This window comes from Ictidomys tridecemlineatus, chromosome 7 (assembly GCF_052094955.1).
Source record: "Ictidomys tridecemlineatus isolate mIctTri1 chromosome 7, mIctTri1.hap1, whole genome shotgun sequence".
NCBI lineage: Eukaryota > Metazoa > Chordata > Mammalia > Rodentia > Sciuridae > Ictidomys > Ictidomys tridecemlineatus.
The window spans coordinates 182,945,625-182,964,651 of NC_135483.1; the positions used below are offsets into that span (position 1 = coordinate 182,945,625).

The 19,027-nt window shown below is 37.4% G+C and overlaps 1 long non-coding RNA gene across 1 annotated transcript; it reads right to left on the reverse strand.

Moving 5' to 3' along the window:
* Nucleotides 1–13,757: 13,757 nt before the first annotated feature.
* Nucleotides 13,758–18,416, reverse strand: LOC144365637 (uncharacterized). The gene is made up of 2 exons (XR_013424328.1): nt 16,888–18,416; nt 13,758–13,909 (listed from the first exon to the last, which is right to left on the reverse strand). It is a non-coding gene; the product is annotated as an uncharacterized LOC144365637 (long non-coding RNA).
* Between the last annotated feature and the right edge of the window lie 611 nt (nt 18,417–19,027).

Consider the following 19,027-nt stretch of genomic DNA (forward strand, 5'->3'; position numbering starts at 1 on the left):
ATATAGGTGACAGTTTATCCCGCAGTTATTAAGAATATTTTTTACTGTAATAGGTAAGTTTTTAAAGTGGATTTCAACACTTTGTGTTTAAATATACTTTGTAGCAGTGGAGGAGTTTTCTATTGTTCAGCCGGAGCTTTTGAGAATGTGAGACCAAACTCAGTCTTTGTTTCCACCAGTAACAAAGATATAATAGGCTACAAATCCATATTCAATGTACCACATTGCCTCTCTAGGAATACATCACATGCCATAGGTTTATTTGAAAAATGAAGTGTAGAATTAATGCCCTTTTTAAAAATAGTGATAGAAAATTGGAAATCAAAAGATAAATTTGAAAGTAGGCTGTAGCTCTTCAAAGTATATGGTGATAAAAAAAAAAGTTTTAATCTGAAAATTAGATGTGGTTTAAAATCCAACATGTTTCTGAAGACTTTTCTGTTCAAAGATGAAATGTGAAAAGTAGTATCAATCTTATGGATAATGAAAATTAATAAAATGTGTGTGTGAAAATACTTAGCAATACGTTTTTCAAAGTGCCACCACTAATGGGTAGAAGATCATGGAAAAGTAACTTAACATCAATGAATCTCAATTTCTGTTTTGAAAAATGATACAGTTCTCTCTGTGATGTCTGATATTATATGATTCTGATGGGAGATAAAATTCTCCAAAGACAAAGCATATGAAAATGCACAAGATTTCCGTGTACCCCATTGAATGAGTATGTGTTATTTTTTAACTTCAGAAGATGGTGATCTTCTTCTAACCTCTATTCATCTGGAATTCTCTTTATCCCCACCCTTTTAAGATTAATTTACAATCAAGACCAGATGGTTCAAGGCCACCCATTTTCCCATCGACAGCTGACTATCTAATTATCATATCTTTAACAAATACACTTAGTTCAGTTTTCAAATGCTTGCAGAAAGCAAGCAATACAAATAAACATAAAATATAATAATATATAAGACAACTATGTATAAATTTCAGGTGTATTCATAAAAAGTCAGCATTTATATTTAAACTTCAACAGACAGTGTTGTCTATGAGTCCTTGGTATAACAAGATACAGTGTAGAGTAATAGCAATGCATTTCTTTTAGCTTTGCAACTTAGTCTCTTTGACCTTGTTTAAGTGACTCGACCCCTTAGATTCTTCATTTCCTCATCTCTAAGGTGCAGAAGTTGAACTGAATGAGCACCAGAGTCTTACCCAGCTGTATTACACTGTTTATAAATGAGGATGTGCATATCATGAAATCATCCTTAAACACACAGAACCCTACTCTGTAAATTTTAATCAATTTAAAGTCTTTACAGACTTGTGTAAAGTCCCAGAGGACATAATGTCTGATGAAATTGAACTTTAGAATTGCATCCAGATCATAGATGCTGATGTGGAGACCACCAAAGTAAATTCTTAGGACTTGATGCCTGGTCTCTCTCTGCCAGATGTGTTAACAAGTAAACATCTCCTTCCTTTGCCCTATCTCTTTCTTTACTTCCTCACATAGAGAACACACAGCTGAAGTTTAATTTGCAATTAAAAGTCATATTTGCTTTGGAAAGTGCTACTCTTTGTAAATGAGCCCAGGAATGTATGGGGAGCAGCCATTGGTGAGATCCCACCATGTGCCTGGTGCAGTTCTCACGGCATGGCTTCTCATTGTGGCATGATGTTATTATTATAATAAATGCATTATTAATAATTATCAATCATCACATCACAACTCCGTAAGGAAGCTATTACCAAGCTCCCATTGGCAAAAGAGAGGAAGTGACTACTGAAAGTTCCAAATTTGCAGAAGACCACATGGCTATGGGGTGTTAGAAAAATAACTTGAATCCCACACATTCAGTCACGGCCTCAACACTATTCTGATACAGAAGTGAAGTTCTTGGAATCTTCATAAACTGAATTTATGCCACCAAAACAAAAGCCATGGACATTGTGTGCAATCACCAGGCATTAAATGGAATGTCTGTTTTGTTTCAAGCACTGTGCAAGGCACTGAAAATATAGCATAAGAAAGGTGTACTTTGGTCCCCAGTCACATGGTACTTAAAATACACTAGTTAGTTTGTCATCTCTGGGTGATAGAAGTGATTTTAAAGCAAACATAACACCTTTCATAATCAGGAAAAATAACTTGAAGTAAGATTTTAATCTTTTACAGTTGTTTATAGAGCAGATATTGGTATCATACTAACTTCTCTGAAATAGACTAGGCTAAGGTTAAAAAAAACTATGCATTTTTTTAAAAAATAACTTATTTTTGGAGAACATCCCATTGTAATGTTATAGGGATCTGTGTTTATTTCAATATTATGAAACATAATAATACTAGAGGTCATAGGTTAAAATAATTTCTATTAAAATATTTTAAATAAATTTGAGAAGAGAAAATCTGCATATTTATGTTCCCAAGATACTATAGTTAAATCAGATCAATATCCTGTAATTCCCCAACACCACGATTCATCCCCAGTGCTGTTTCCATTCCCCTAATTCTCAACATTTTTAGATTCTCACTTGATTGAAGCAAATTTAGAGAGCTAGTCTTTCTTAAAGAACCCTCACTTTTTTCTCAGAATACTTAATGATTTATCCAATCCATCTTTTGTGTCAAATGGCTCTGTGTTCTGTTTATACTTTCTTTTCCTTCTTAACACAGTGAACTTTAAATATTTTTTTTAATCTATTAGTCACTTCTCTTTTAGATTGTGAGCCTCATGGGTCAAGTCATCTGTAATTACATATTTTGTATTTTTTTATCAAACAAATGCAAGGGAATGTTTTTAAAAAGTCAAGTGGCACTCCATGGACCATAATGGGAAAGAGTTCAGTATCTGAGGCTTCAAGAGATGCCACAAATTCAACTCGCCTAGCTGTTTACATTCTTATGTTTACTATTTCTCAAGAATGTATTTTTCTATTATTCCCTGACTTACAAATTTTAGACATTAACTTTCTCTACTCAAAACTACAGATTTGACCCTATTTCCTTTCCTAGTTTTCCTCACATTTTATATTAGTATTTTTGTTAAATAAAAGTGCTGTTAATTTTTTAGAACTGCAAATATTGACCACTGCTGAGCAAAATAGTGTACTATAATTGCATTTTCTTTTTACCAATATATTTTGTTGTTTTGGAAATGAATTGTGTCCTCTTAAAAAATTCCTTAGTTTTTTATGTATGTATCATTCAAATTTCCCAAACCTTGAAATTAAATTTTAAAACTTTTATTAATATGTTTTCCATATGATCAAACATATCTAGTATTATGCAATTGTTTATTTTGTTTGGGATTTGTGGGGTTGGGGGGTCATTTGTTTTGTCCTGTATCTTTTCTTTCTGGAATTCTTTGATGCCTTTCTCCGATGAGTGATGTGAAACCTTGGTACAAATCACTCTGGGTCTTCTCTTACCCTCTCTTCTCTCTTGATTCCTATTTGCTGCATTCCATTCTGTTCCTATCTCTGACAACTTTATATGTTGGGGTATATCCTGTACTTACTCTATTTTAAAAGTATATGGTAGAAAAGCTTTTAGGCCATTAACTATTTGTTATTAACTAATAATAATTTTATTAATTTTAAACATAAACATTATTAATGTTTCAGTTGGGTAAGAATCTAGGTTGAATATCAGCTCGAATTTTAAGATCACTTTCCACTTCTGGCTTCTAAATCTACTGTTGAGGGTCAGTGCTACTTGTAGCCTCAATTTTGTTCCCTTAGTGATCCTTCCCACCCCTCTACCCAGAAATCCAGACGCCTTTCTTGACCATCGTGTTCTAAAAGCACACAGTAATGTGCCTGTTACGAGGTTTTTTTCATTTATTATGCTGGACTCTGAGTGACCATTTGCAATACAGACACTTGTAGCTTTCAGTTCTGGAGAGCCAATTTTCTTTTGTTATATTTTAAATAGTTTCTCCCTCTCACCTTGTTTTATTTATTCTCTCTAAAATTATCCTTACATTGGTTTTGGACTCTCTAAGAATCAGTATTCTTATTTTCTTATCTATCCTCTGCTTTGTTCATAGTGTTTTGAGATTTAAGTTTGTCTTCCAAGTCTTTTACTGATTTTTTAAATTTTGTCTGCAATCACTTTTTAAATGTCTAAGAACTCTTCCTTCCTTAAATGTTCACTTATGATAGCTTCATTTTTTCGTCTCATTGATAGGCTACATTCTCTTGTCACTCTGAGCATGACGAAACAGTTGGGGTGGCACTCACAGGAAACTTCCTTTTGACTCCCATTGACCAATCCTATTGCAGTCTTCATCTTCTGGTTGGGGCACCGGAAGGTTGAGTACAAAATCTGAAAACAGGAGGGATTTCCAAAAATAAGGGCTATTTATTCCTGGCTATTTCATTATGAGATCACCAACGATGAGTATCTATTTTTCCCCCTGCAGAGATAGTCTATCAATTTCTTCAGAGATACACCAGAGAGTGAGTGACGGGGCGATCATAGAATATAGAACTCACCCATTTAGTGCTTTTCAGAACATAATGCTGTGAGAATCTCTATAAAGCAAACAGAATGTCTATTTAAGGGTCAAGTAAGTGTAGGAAAGTGTAGCAGGTCTAGGGTTCTTGGTCCACCTCTTGGAGAACCACTGAGTGCACTAACTTCATTTCACATCACATATTCCAAAGTTCTCTAGCCAAAGTACATTTACCCTTTCTTTTTACTTTTTTTTTCTTGCTGAAGAGAAGGAAAAAGCATATATATATGGAATTGTATACCTTAGAGATAGAGAATTATGTATAATTACTTATCACCTAGTGACAGCTTATGACCACGAAGCCCACTTTAAAAATTAATTATGTAGGTCAGAGCATTCCATAGAAATATAGTCCCATCCAAAAATGTGAGCCACAGAGGTAAAGTTTCTCATTAGCCATATTTTAAAAAGTAGAAGCATGTAAACTTAATTTAATTTTTATATTTTATTAAACTAAATATAGCCAAAACATTACAACTTCATGTAATTTATGTGAAAATTTTTAGCAAGAAATTAATTTCTTTTTGTGTTAAGTTTGAAATATAATATGTATTTTACACTTATAATATATCTTAAATGTGGTTAATAATATTCCAAGAGCTTGGTAGTGAGTGATAAACAAAGATACTCCCATATTGGACACTTGATAGCTAATCAGAGATCTTAAAATGTGGAGAGATTACCTCTAGAAGGCATTTTTATTTGTTTGCTTATTTGAGAGGGTAATTTTGATTGGTTCTGTAGAGAAAAAAAATTAAAATAATAGACATCATTTAAAGAATTCCACTTTCTAAATGTCTTTCAAAATTGGGCGATTTGACAACATTCTCCATTTGGCAGCACATGATTGGCTAGAGCGCAGCAGTGGCTGTTTCTGTCCAGTTGGTCATACTCATTTACAGGCCATTTTACACATGGATGTCACCTGCCTGGCCTCCATAATGATTTGAATTTGCAACTTCAAATCGAGGTCAATCTCTATTTCTTACAGATAAGAACACTGAGATTTCATCTCACCCCATTTACAATGGCAATCTTTAAGAATGCAACTAAGAATGCAACATTCTCTGGGGAGAATGTGAACAGTAGTAAGTTACACTTACACATTGTTGGTGGGACTGCGAATTAATACCACCACTTTGAAAAGCAGTGTGGAGATTCCTCAAAACCGTCTAACCCACCCCTTGGTATTTATCACAAAGAACCAAAATCAGCTTACTGTAGTGATATATGCATACCAGTGTTTATAGCAGGGCAATTCACCATACCCAAGTCATGGAACAAGCCTAGAATGATGATATCTGTCAACAGAAGAATGAATTTAAAAATGTGGGATATATATATATATATATATATATATATACTCACACACACACACACACACACACACACACACACACACACACAATGGCATATTATTCAGCCAAAAGGAAGAATGAAATCATGTAAATGGCTATTAAGTGGATGAAACTGGTGAACATCATGCAAAGTGAAATAAGCCAGACTCAGAAACTCAAGTGTCAAATATTATCTCTCATATGTAGATACTAGAGAGAGAAGAAAAATGAAAAGGGGATCTTATGAAAATAGAAGGAGACCATTGGAGAAGTGGAAGGGGATTGAGAGGGAGGGAGGATGTCAAGGAACACACTGGGGAATGAAATCTACCAAATCACGCTGTGTGCATGTACAAATATACCACAGTGAATCCTGCTTTGATAAATGATTACAGTGCACTTATTTAAATAATAATAGGAGGGTTATTAGTAGAGTAGATCAAGCAGGTCAGGGGAACAAAGAAGGAAAAGGAAAGAGAAGGTACCAGAGAATGAGATTGATCATGTTATCTGCATGTACATATAGGGTATGAGGAATCCCACTCTTATGTATAATTGTATTGCACCAATTAAAAAAAAATACAAAACAAAACTGTCATTTTGGCAAGTGAGGTAAAAGGAAAAAAGAAAAAAAAAAAAGCAAATGGAGAGCCAGACCCATGAAGTCACTTGTTATTTAAGCTATAGATGGTGACAGACCCCAAATTAATAGCTGAGTCCCTGATAATGCTTCCTGAGGACAATACATTATATTCTTGGGCCCAAACTTATTTTTTTCCATTTTAATTATCCAATTTCTCCTCTCTTTCTCCATGGATTATAGAACAACTGCTTAGGATCTTTACAGTAAAAGCGACTTGCAAACTAATAGATATTTGGTTTCTAGCCAATCTCATCTCTTACTCTGATAAAAGCAATCTGGACTTAAAAATAGTGAAATAAGTCCACTAATTTTGAACTTGTAAAATATCTGTGCCTCTTTTCTAGTATGGTGTATTTAGAATAAAATCTTTTTTTAAAAAAAAATAATATTTCTATCACATTATAGAATCCCTCAATAACAAACATGGGAAGGGTACTTTGCTTGCCATTCTTCCTAACCATTAGCTTGGGACTAACATATTAATAACTTAAGAATTTTATAAGTGAATCCAGATACATGTAGCATATGTTTGTATAAAATTCAAATTATATGAATTTTAGAAACATGTGAAACTAACTGATGGCAATGGAACCTGAATGGTGGCTTCCCCCTAAAGAAGGAGAAGTTTATCAATCTGAAGAAGCTTCTAGACTGGTGGACATGTTGTATATTTTGATATGAATGGCGAGTACACAGGTAATTGCAAAAATTTATCACTTAGATTACTTTGGCTTCATTCTTTATTGCATATAAGTATGTTGCTTCTTTGACTGATTCATAGGTTTATTTGTTTTAACTTCCAGCTAAGATGTATTGAGCTGTACATACCAGAGTGGAGTCAAGTTAGTGATGTAATAAACAGTGGAGCTCAGTGGCCAAGGACATCAGGAGACAGAAGATAACCATGAATGTATACTTAGGGTGGCTTGCATACTTATTTCGGTTACTCCATAAAAGAAATGATACACAATTATCAGACCTTATGTATGCTAAAATATACAGTCAGCTAGTTTGGGATCTTTTCAAATCAGAGTTTCCATCTGCCTATGCCCCAGGACATTTAGACAGTGACTGATGCCAGTATGGGTAATGTGTGACGAATATAGGCAAATTGCATTTTTTCTGGTTTGTTTATTTTGTTTAAATTGTGTTAAGTACTTAAATAATTAGTTTAAACATGCTCAAAGCCAAACAAAAAATTTAAAAAATATCACAAAGGGATAGAGAAAATATGTTTGCCTTTATTCTTAAGCCGGTGGTACACTTCATGCAAGTTAGCATGATTGACCATTGTAATTGCTTTTTCTGGAATGAGTGAGAACCATATTCTCATTCCTCTGCCACCACAAATACTAAGCAGTCACTGGAATGTCTCTTGTGGTATATTTGTGGGTTTATATCATGTCACTTGTACGAGAATTGTGATCATTAATTGCTTATGAGTTTATTCGGTTTAAAATATTTTCCATCGAAAGCAATTCTCAAATAAATACTTGGAATAAAATGGGAAGTAGTGAGGGTTTTGAAAGCCTGGTTTTGTGAAAGGAATCCTTAACTCTTTCGTACCCTAAATTCCAAATTGTGCCTATTTCAAATGCAACTTGCATAGTAGATTGTTTTCCATTTATGAACACAAAATTATTTCTTGGTCCCATACCAATTAATTCCTGGTGGCTCATGGTATTTTCAAACAAATTTTTTAAAAAGACATTAAGACAGAAAGACCTCACAGACTTTGGCAGTTAATCCAAAAGCTTCCTTTAAACAAACCTGCAGGGGATAGATTCCAGTAGGAAAATTGCCTTTAATAATTTTCTTTCTGATGTTTCAACAATGTACAGTGAAACAATATTTCACATTAGGAACAAAAAAGGAGATAAACATTTTTACATAAATTTCATTCTTTACATCCAAGTCTTTAAATAATAAAATTCTTCTTTTCTTTGCTCTTCTAGGAAGTAATAAATTATTACCCTCTGATATAGGAAAAGAAATAATTGAGAAAAGCTAGCTTTCCATCCCTTGGCAATTGATCTCTTCATATTCAGAAGCTGTTTATATAAAGGGGATATTTGCTTTTCAAGCTTTATTTACAGATTTTGCCAGATGAACATGTACCCTGTGAACTATAATTACGGATTTCCAGCTGTTACCAGAAATCTTGGTATGTATAGTTTTGGAGCCTGAAGCATGTTTAAGAATCAGCTACTAGTAAGCCTAAAATAATATCAAATATTAATAATTGGTAAACCTGATGAGAACAGGCTGCTGATTCATGAATACCATAGAATTATAAGGGTGAATGTGCTCTTAATAAGCCCTCCCATTTTTTTCCTACTTGAGGCTAAAGTTGACTTCACTTAAATGAGCCTAAGTAGAGGAGACGTTCTGCATTTTAAAATCCAACCTTTACAGTAATTGAACAACTCCTTTTAAGAACACGCTACAGTGTTTCACCATCCTTCCTTGCAGAATATTTTTCCTTATTTTTTATTCCCAAACCCTACAGCTCCAGTTAAAATTTGAGTCTGTGATTTTTCAGCTTTTTGAAGAAGTGGAATAATTTCTGGCTTTGTTTTTTTCATGTCCTGGAACTCCAATCTCTAAAGCAGAGAAAATCAGGTCCAGAAGGGGCAGTACTGATTTTTCTGTTCACGGTCACAACCTCTCTGCTCTCCCCACAGCTCACACATGAGAGAAGTCACTTATTATTTTGCCTCTTTCTGGGTGTGCCTGTATGATTTCCCAGTCTTTCAGCCCAGAGATGGCCATTGGGGTACATCGAGCCCTTTATTCATGAAACATAATTAAAAACTTCCTCTGATTCCTAATGTAGGGGGGAAAAAGATGAGTAAAGAAAGTTAATATAGAGTTATATGGATCATGCTGTCTCTTTGATGGTCTGAGAGCACAGTAGACCCCTCCTAGGGTGGATCTAGACTTGGCCCTAAAGCAGAAGCACCCTAGAGCTGCTGAAATGCTGTGACCCACCTCTGGTGAAGGCATTTGCTTAGTATAAAGTGAGTAAGTGTGTTGGTCTGAGCTATGGAAAAGGAGAGGAGCACTGTACCACTCAGTGTTCCCCAGAGGAATAGAGTCAATGGGCTGTATGTATCACTGTACATACAGCTCGATGTACCCCAATGGCCATCTCTGGGCCGAAGGACTGGGAAAAACAGTAGCTGCTCAGTCCAAGAAGCTGTAGGCTCAGAACAATAAGGGCCAACCATGCAGCCCCACTAAAGCCTGAGAGCTCCCTGGAGAGCTGCTTGTCTGATTCCACATCCAGAGGCTGAAAGCAATGGTGTCTGATGTTCGTGGGTGAGGGAAGCAGCAAAACCACCCTGTTAAGATGAGAGAGTGGCATACGTTGCTGGCAGGACTACAAATTGGTGCAACCACTCTGGAAAGCAGTATGGAGATTCCTCAGAAAACTTGGAATGGAACCACCATTTGACCCAGCTATCTCACTCCTTGGTTTATACACAAAGGACTTAAAATCAGGATACTACAGTGATGCAACCACATCAATGTTTAAGCTATGGAACCAACTTAGATGTTCTTCAATAGTTGAACAGATAAAGAAAATGTGGTCTATATACACAATGGAATATTACTCAGCTTTAAATAGGAATGACTTTATGACACTTGCCAGCAAGTGGATGGATCAGGAGACTATCATGCTCAGTGAAATAAGCCAGTCCCCAAAAGCCAAAGATCGAATATTTTCTCTGATTTATCGATGCTAACAAACAATAAGAGAGGGTGGGTGAGGGGGAAAATAGAAAGTCAGTAGATTGGACAATAGGCAATGGAGGGAAGGAAGGGGGGATGGTAAAAGAAAAGACGGTAGAATGAGTCTCACATAATTTTCCCATGTACATACAGGAAAACAACACAGTGAATCCCACCTTCATGTATACCCATAAGAATGGGGTCCTAATTAGAATGAGGCACATTCAATGTTTGCATAATTATATAAAAATGAATTCTGCTGTCTTGTATAACTAAAAAGAACCAATAAATTTTTAAAAATTATACAAACCATAAAAAAAAAATTTAAAAGAAGACTGAGTGTACCTATGTGCAATCTCCCCTTCTGCTTCACGTCCCATACTGGTCCCCAGTCCATGAATGGGGCCACCCACATTCAACATGTGTCTTTCCCACTCAGTTCATTGACCCACATGCCACTTGTCTCTGGAAACACCCTCAAAGACACATCCAGAAGTTTACTTTGTCAATTTTCCATGGTCTGTCAATCCAATCATGTCGACAACCAAGATGGAGCATCACAAAGACCAAGTTTAGAAACAAACCAGACCGGAAGGGCTATCTCCATTTATTAAGTAACAAAAACAGTAAAAAAAATTAATTTTCTGATTTTAAAGAATATCATTATTCTTTAGTGTTATTTTACAATAAATAAAAGAGAGGACTAAATAGATATGACCAGTGGGATTGCTTTAGAAATGGCAACTGTGTGGAATACTATGTAGTCATTCTAAATCAAAACTATGGACATATGTGTTATTAAGTGTATAAAAATACATGGTTTTATTTCCCTTTGTTAAGGAGGCTATAACAAAATACCACAGACTGAGTGGCTTAAACAACAGAAATTCATCTTCTCACAATTCTTTAGGGAAGAAGTCTGAGATCAAGGTAGCCATAGGTTGTTTTCTTCTGAGATCTCTTTCTTGGTTTGTAGATACCATCTTCTCTTTATGCCTTCTGGAAAGCATTCCTCTGTGGGGAACATCCCTTGTGTTCCTATGTCAAAACTTCTCCTTATAAGGACATCCGTCAGATTGTGCCCTCCATCATAGACTCACTTTAATTACCTCTTGAAAGGCTCTATCTCCACATACAGTCACATTCTGAAGTACTAAAAGTTGGGGCTTCTACAGATGAACATTTTGGGGTAGAAGAGTAAAATCCATATCATAATATAAGCAAAGAGAAAAAAAAAGTCTACCAAAATAGGTGGCAATGACAATGTGTGCTTGAGCATCTACTAGGAATAAGATTCTTACTTATTATTGCCTTTAAATCCATGAGAGCACTGGCCACCATTTAAAAAGGAAGAAAACATTCAGGGGAGTGATATTGGCCAAATTCTATTGTTATATTGTGTATTGTGAACATGTGCAAATACTCAATGACAAATCAGTAGGTACCACTATCATGCACTGGTAAGAATTGTGAGTAAAAATAAAACGAAGAAAATGGAGACTTAAAGAATGAAATAATTTGGCAAAGGACTCACAGTTATTAAATATAGGAAATGGGTTTTAAACTAGGTATGTATGTTTTGAAAATTCACATTCTTTCCACCATGCTAATTTGACTCATATTGATGGTCCATGATAAATTAAGATAGTTTAAAGAATATCATTAGATTAATGATTTTAAAGAATATCATTATAATGTTATTTTACATTACATAAAAGAGAGGACTAAGTAAACATGGCCAAGAATCCAGGATATGCCAAGACATTTTGCTAGGTGTGATGGGGACATGGGGGATGGGGGAAGAGGACAAGTCATAGTTCTTGTTCTTAAGGAGAAGAGGAATTTGAAGGTGCAGATGTATATACAGTTACAGAAAAGAAACATAGATGTGGTAACCACAAAAGAGTTCAGGGAACTTAGAAATTAATTCTCTTATCCATATTATGCTTACATGCAAGTTTTTTGTAAAGCCACCCAAATTTTTCCTAAATTGAGTATTATTATGATTTCATTAATTAACACACTTAATTATATTTAGTGTGCACCCACCATGTTTCGGGCATGAGTGTATAGCCATGAATAAAACACAAATAGTTGCTTTTAGGTTCTAAACTAAAGAGTGTTTTCCAAAAAGGGGTGCTGAGATTAAAAGCATAGAACCTGCCTGGAATGCTTGCTTACAAACACAGATTTCTGGACTATATTCCAGACCTACTAAATGAGACTATCTCGAGTTTAGGCCTGGGATTCTCAATTTTTAAGAGCTCATCTACAACTTGTGCTCTACCAGCCTACAGGGAGATTCAATAAATGTGATGAGTCCTGACAAATATTACCTACTGTCGTGTAACAAATTACCCTCAAACTTAGCGTTAAAACAACACATATCTCTTAACTCACAGTTTCTCTGGGTCCAGAATCTGGGCACAGCTTACCTGGATGCCTTCGCCTCAAGGTATCTCAAAATCTACTGAGAATAAAACCTGAAAGTTTTGACAGAAAAGCCAGCTTGCAAACTCATTCACATGGTTATTAGAGAATTCAGCTCCTTGTGAGCAGAGAGGCAGGGCCTCTGTCCTCGGTGGCCCTATTTCCTGCCATCAGACCTCTCCATAGGGCAGCTTACAACATGGCCACTATGAACAAGAGAGGCAAGAAGATCAGGACCTGAGAGACCCACTGTTGAAAGTGTCATCCCGTAGCATCTGTCGTATTCCATTACAGTCTGAGTGTCTTTTATCCCAGGCGTTTGGGACCACAAGTATTTGAGCTTTTGATTTTTTTTTTTTCAGACTTTAAAACATTTGTGAATACTTATGTGATGTTACAGGGATAAGATTTTAGTCTAAACTCAAGGTTCCTTTATGTTTCCTATTCAGCTTATGCGCATAACCCACAGGCGACTTTATACATTTTTAGTGCTCCTGCAATTTGACTAGGACACATTGGGTCAGGTGTGGAATTTTCCCCTTGTGGTATCATGTCACTGCTCAAGAAGTTTTGGATCAGCTTGGATGTCCTATTCTCAGACTGGTGATGCTCAGCCTGTAATGAGAAGTAAGTGATCAGGTCTAGCCCACACTCAAGGGGAGGGATCCAGGGAGGCAAGAACAGCAAGAGGTGGGGACTTGCTGCTGAGAGCCATCCTAGGGAGTACCCAGGTCTGTGCTCACACTAGAAGCATGAGTGACCAACCTGGAAGGAAAGAGATCCCAGGACTATTCCAGAAGACAAGGAAAGCACCATAGCACACTCGGAGTGTGGAGTGAATTCTGTCCATCCAGGGAAACCTCTTGGTCTCTTTGATATCTCAGCTATGTTCAAAAGCACATTGTTTATGCTTATTTCTGAAAACGTGAGAATAGAACCTTCTCATTTCTGCACTATCAGGATCTAGAGGTTTTTTTGTTTGTTTGTTTTCAGATAAATAAGATTTTCAATTGACCAAAAGCTTTTATGAGATGTAAACCTGTTCAGTATAGATTTTTATGTTAATAAAAAGCTAAAAATTGATCATGGAAATATTTTTTAAAGTGCATTTAATAGAAGCAAGCTGGGCTGTTAGGTTCTATCTGTCTTTGCTGTGGTGGAGTCCTGCACTCGTAAGTATTGCTGTCCTTGACTGATTTCAGGTTTATTTCTCCATCATGGTGTAGTCCACAAATCAGAGGGAACTGGGGAAGAAAACAAGAAAAAGTTCATGAAAAAGAAAACAAGAATTATTTGGTATTTGGACTCTTTGTTGCTGACTTTAAAAAAGTTTTCTCTCAACAGAAGAGCAAAGCTAATCTGAGCAGCAGTGCGGATTGGAATAAATTCATTTGGATTTTGCAGTCCGTATCATATAACCTAAATTCAAAAGAGAGGATTGTGGTATCCTTGAAAAGGCTCTGACCTCAGCATCTAGGAGACCAGGGCTTTGCTGGTCTTGGTTCAGCTGCTAAATTGATGAGTAAGCATGAGTAACTCAATTGATTTTGCTAGGCCCTTCCCCAATCTAGTAACTAAATAGTTAGAAGGGTATGGTTCTCAAAATGAGTTTACAGGACCAGTAGATCAACCTCACTGGGAAACTTGGTAAAAATGCATATCAGGGGAAATACCCCAGACCTACAGTATAAGAGAAAAAAACTCTCACTCTAAAAGTGGGGTAAAAAGACTCATGATTTTAACAAGTTCCAATGCATTTTGAGCATGCATTAATCTGAGAACCACTGAGCCAGATAATCTCAGGTGTTTTCCAACCTAAAAATCTATAGAATTCTGAGACTTCTGGGGATAACAAAAAGTCATAGAAATAGTAAAGCTTTCCAATTTAAAACACTGAAGTAATTTGGGAGCTACCCAAATAAAGCAGAAGCTAACACAGAATGTTCTACTGTATAATTGTTGGGAGAGAGAGATGGAAGCAAATAGTCATTTAAGCCCCTATATTGTACAACCATGTAAAACAGGGTGTGGGAAGATTAAACACTGTTACCCAAGGTCACAAAGAAACAGATGAGGCCAGAACTCAGGGCCAGGGATTCTGATTCCTGGTTTACTTTCCTCCTTTCCTATGGATTGTTGTTCTCTCTGTTCCAATTTTGAGTTTGGTTTCCACATTTGGCCCACATAAGTTTTTTTAGATACTGAAGCCAAGCATTATCTATCTACAAATATTTTTGATGCCATTTACCTCTAATATCAATGGCTATTTTTTAAAAAAATCAGTATAGAAAGCAAATATGTGAGTATTGACAAACTGAGATGCACATGAGTTCCAATGAATTCACACCCTATGAAGCTCCCCAGCATAGTGATTCTACTTTGGCTCAGTGCCTACAAGCAAAGTTTCCTGAGGTTTTCATTCAGACTTTCATCTATAAAATTGATGGTGCTATTAAAATAAAGGGACATGGACATTAACTGTTTGGTAATTACTGACTATCAGATCTTTCATGATACTTAGAAAACATCACCCTCTTAAAAGACAAAACAGGTAGCAATGGCTAATGGCCTACTCTTCTCCTCACTTTGGGTTGTGTAATAATAATAGGAGGAGTGTAACAAACAGAAATGTATATGCATCAGGATGAGGAAATCCCAGGCCAAGATAGATTTTCTAGCCCTTTCCATAAGTTGAAAAGGATATTAAGTAGAGGTTTATGGCCATTTGTCCTCATCTGAGGTCTCATAACCTTTGTCAACAGACCAAGTGGTTAACCTGGGGCCTTGCTTTTGCTCTAGTGGTACAACTCTGTCCACCGAAATCCTTTTATAACTTAAAGTGAGCAAATGATTCTTCCCTTTCTTCCTAAATTAATTGCCTAGTCTTACAGTTCATTCCATCAGCTCTTGCTATCTGGTTCTCCCTCTCTCTCCTGGTGACTGATGCTGTGAACTAGTCCCCTTAATCTGAAATCAGAAAAGTGAATTCTAAGGTAGAATGAGTAAGGTCTAAAGCAACACTGGCTATATGAAGCCCAAAGACATCACTGATAGGAGAGAAAAACATTGACAGTGACACCATCACGTTTATTTTAATATTTTCCTTTTTTGGTCTGTCTTTAATTTCTTACATTTTACAATGCAGTTATCTCTTCTCCTCTGAGTTGTCTGTTATCCTTTTCCATGGGTCACTGTTTAAAAATCTATTCCTAGATCTGGAAAACTGGTTTAGGAAGGGAGGTCCTAGTTTACAGCAGTCCCCATCTGAGTCCCCGGCACTCAAGTGAGTTTTCCTGGACATCCCAGGACCATGGGCAAATGAGACCAAGTGAGTATCCGGAGATGCTGTGAGGCACAGAGGAGCCCCCACTGCCCCAGACCCACCAGAATGGTGGGAAATACGCCAGTGATGGCAGCATTCCTGTTACTCTAAAGTACGGAACTGAAAAACATCCCCTGATATCAACCTTGCAACTTACGTTTTGGTTTTTGTTTCCCTCTAACACTTAAAACCAGCCTGTTGTACCCAGACAAATGCATTTTGTTGAAACTTCATTTATTTTTTAACCTCATGATTGAATTTCTCAATTCATCTCCCCCACCCCACCCGCCCAGCAGTAATGTTTAGACTGTGCAAAGAGCTACATTTTGCCCTCTGGTGTTGTTTTTATTCTCTTATATGCTGTCTTCAAAGTGTCAGCTAAGTTTCAAAGTTAACTTCTCTTTTGATTATTTTCAAATAGTTTATAGCACATGCCTGCGATTTCTGCTATTGCTCCAATGATTCTTTATCCCTATGCAATCAGCAATGACATGAACTTACCAGAAAAACAAGACACAAAACAGTGCTGCTGTGTTTGTGTGTGCTTGTGTGGGTATGTTTGTGAGCATACACACACACAGGCACACACAAACTTGGGTATACATGGGTGTGTGCCTTAACCTCCCATCCACAACGATTAAACTTGTCGGTGCTTGTTGTAATCTGTGATCTGAAAGGCTCAAGCTAAAGTTTATCTGGCTCAATCCCCAGAATGTCTAAACTTTTCCCAGCTCTAAAAAGAATGACTTTTACACCCTTTGTACACATCTGTCCCCCATACTTCTGCAGTTAGCTTCCCCCGCCCCACACCACCATTAATCCCTTAGGTTTCTTCTTGCCAAAGATGTTCTGCTGTTTGATAGAACACTAATCTCCAAGAATCTCAAAGTATCGGCTTACCTGTGAACGCCCAGAAACCGTCTCCAGCCTTAGCCTCATCCCCTTTTATGTTTTCTTCGTCTTTGAACAAATGCATTGCTTTCTGTCTGAGAATGAGACCCTACATTCTGTTGTGGTTAGGAGGGATATTGACCTGAAGGCACACTGTTCCCTCTTGACTCAAAGAAGCAAGATCAACATTCAGAATCACTTAGTGACAAATATCAAGTGCTGGAAGAACAGGTCACCCGTGGGCAGGAAACTCAGGGAAGCTCCGGGAAGAATCCTTTGTTAAATGGACTTGCAGGCTTTTGCTGAACTAAAATAAGTCTTGGAGAAAGAAATGAAAGGCAGAAGTGGGCAGGAGCGAGGGAACAGGGGGGTAAAGTTCTCTTTCCATATTAATCTCCTGTCATGGGTCTACACGTTTGTAGCAGGAGAGAAGAGAGAGTACAAAGGGAAAGTGCAAATTGATAGTCATAGGACTCCAATTCAGGTCAATTTATGCCTAGGGAAGAGGGTGAGCTGAGAAATGAAAAACTCAGTCCCTGAGCAGATGAAGGGTCTAAAGCTACAGCATTCCTTCCCTGGGAAACCGCGGGGGATTTAATAGAATCCCTGGAAGTACAGTTGAACGATCTGCTCCTGTCTGTAACACTAGCCCAATTTTCAATTCTAATGAGTGGCAAGGTCCTCGTACCTCAACCTAAGTGGCAGGGGTATGAAGCCTTGTCATTCACTGGAATGACATATTCTACATTCTCTAACCTCATGTAGAACCTCATCAGGTTCATTGCTGATATGGGGATTAAAGGTAACAGGAGAGTGCCCGGCTTCCCTCTCCTCCCAACCAGCAATACCAGACCCCCTTTCCCATAGCTGTGCTGCTGAACTCTGCAGAATGCCCTGGAGTTTACTTCAGCCTGACGCTGAGATTGTATTTGGAACATGCACTAATGCATCCCAGGAAATGCTGTGATCTAGCAATAAGTTTCGACAGCATTCTGATGCTTGCCAGACTGCTGGTGATCACACTCGGACCCTCCCAGGCTCTGTGAGCTGATGGGGAGGCAGGAAATGCAAAGTAAAATCCCTTGGAAAATTCAGGGTCAGAATGGGCTCATGGTGGGTACATTCATGGGCTGCTTTTCCAGAAGGTGAGCCTGCTTCTTAGTCTTAGGCTTTCACTAGTTTTGAAAAGTGGGGATCATCCGGCTGTGCTATGACAAGGGGGTGACAGAAGACCCATCCTAGCTTCCCATTGAAGGAAAAGAGCCAGGAAGATTTGCTTTTCAAATAAAAATGAGAAGGAGTTTAAGATGCATCCAAGATTCTTTTGCTCTTTCCCCTTCCTCACCCACACGATAGGATCAGGCCCACATCTAGACCGCTGTGTTGTGTCCTGGGTACCTGAAGACCCCAAACCAGGACGGAGTTCAAAGAAGGTGATTAAAGGAAGGGGAAATTGGAAGTGACTGGCTGATGAGAAAAGATTAAAGGAGGCAAATCAAGGAAACCGGCTGAGCAATAGCTGAGGGGCAAATGATAAAAGCTACAAATACCTGCAATGTGCAAACACCCAGTGGAGAAAATACTCTTTGTTATAAATCAGCAGAGGAAAGTTCTGACTGAGAAGTGGAAACGTCTTATGAGGGAAAGTATTCAATTAGCCAACTGGTTACCCAGGAATGAAAGTGGAGGCCAGATGGGGAGGGGCATTGTACAAGCAGTCCAATAGGTTTCCAGAAGGTCATGATGATCAGGCACTCAGAAGGCACCAGGGCCTGACCAACCTCCCCGAGCAAAGTTCCAATAATCGAGACTAGTTGAGTTACAAATTACATTAATTACATTAATTTGTTCAGTCTTCGAAAAGGTAACTGGTTGAAATAGGGGAAGGGCAGCGAAAACCTTCAGGAATCTCATCCTCAGAAAGCTAGGTTTAATGTCAAACAATTTACCACAAATTACAGCATGGAGATTAAGTGCATAGCATCTTAGTGAACTTAATGAGGTGCACAACAACTGCAAAGACTTCTAATGAAAAGTGGAAATAATTGGAAAAAGGAATTGCTTGTAAAGGCAGGCTCTGTAATGAGAACCACGGCCGCCTTCTGGCTTTCCAACCATTCATTCTGATGACCAAGAAGGATCCCCTTTG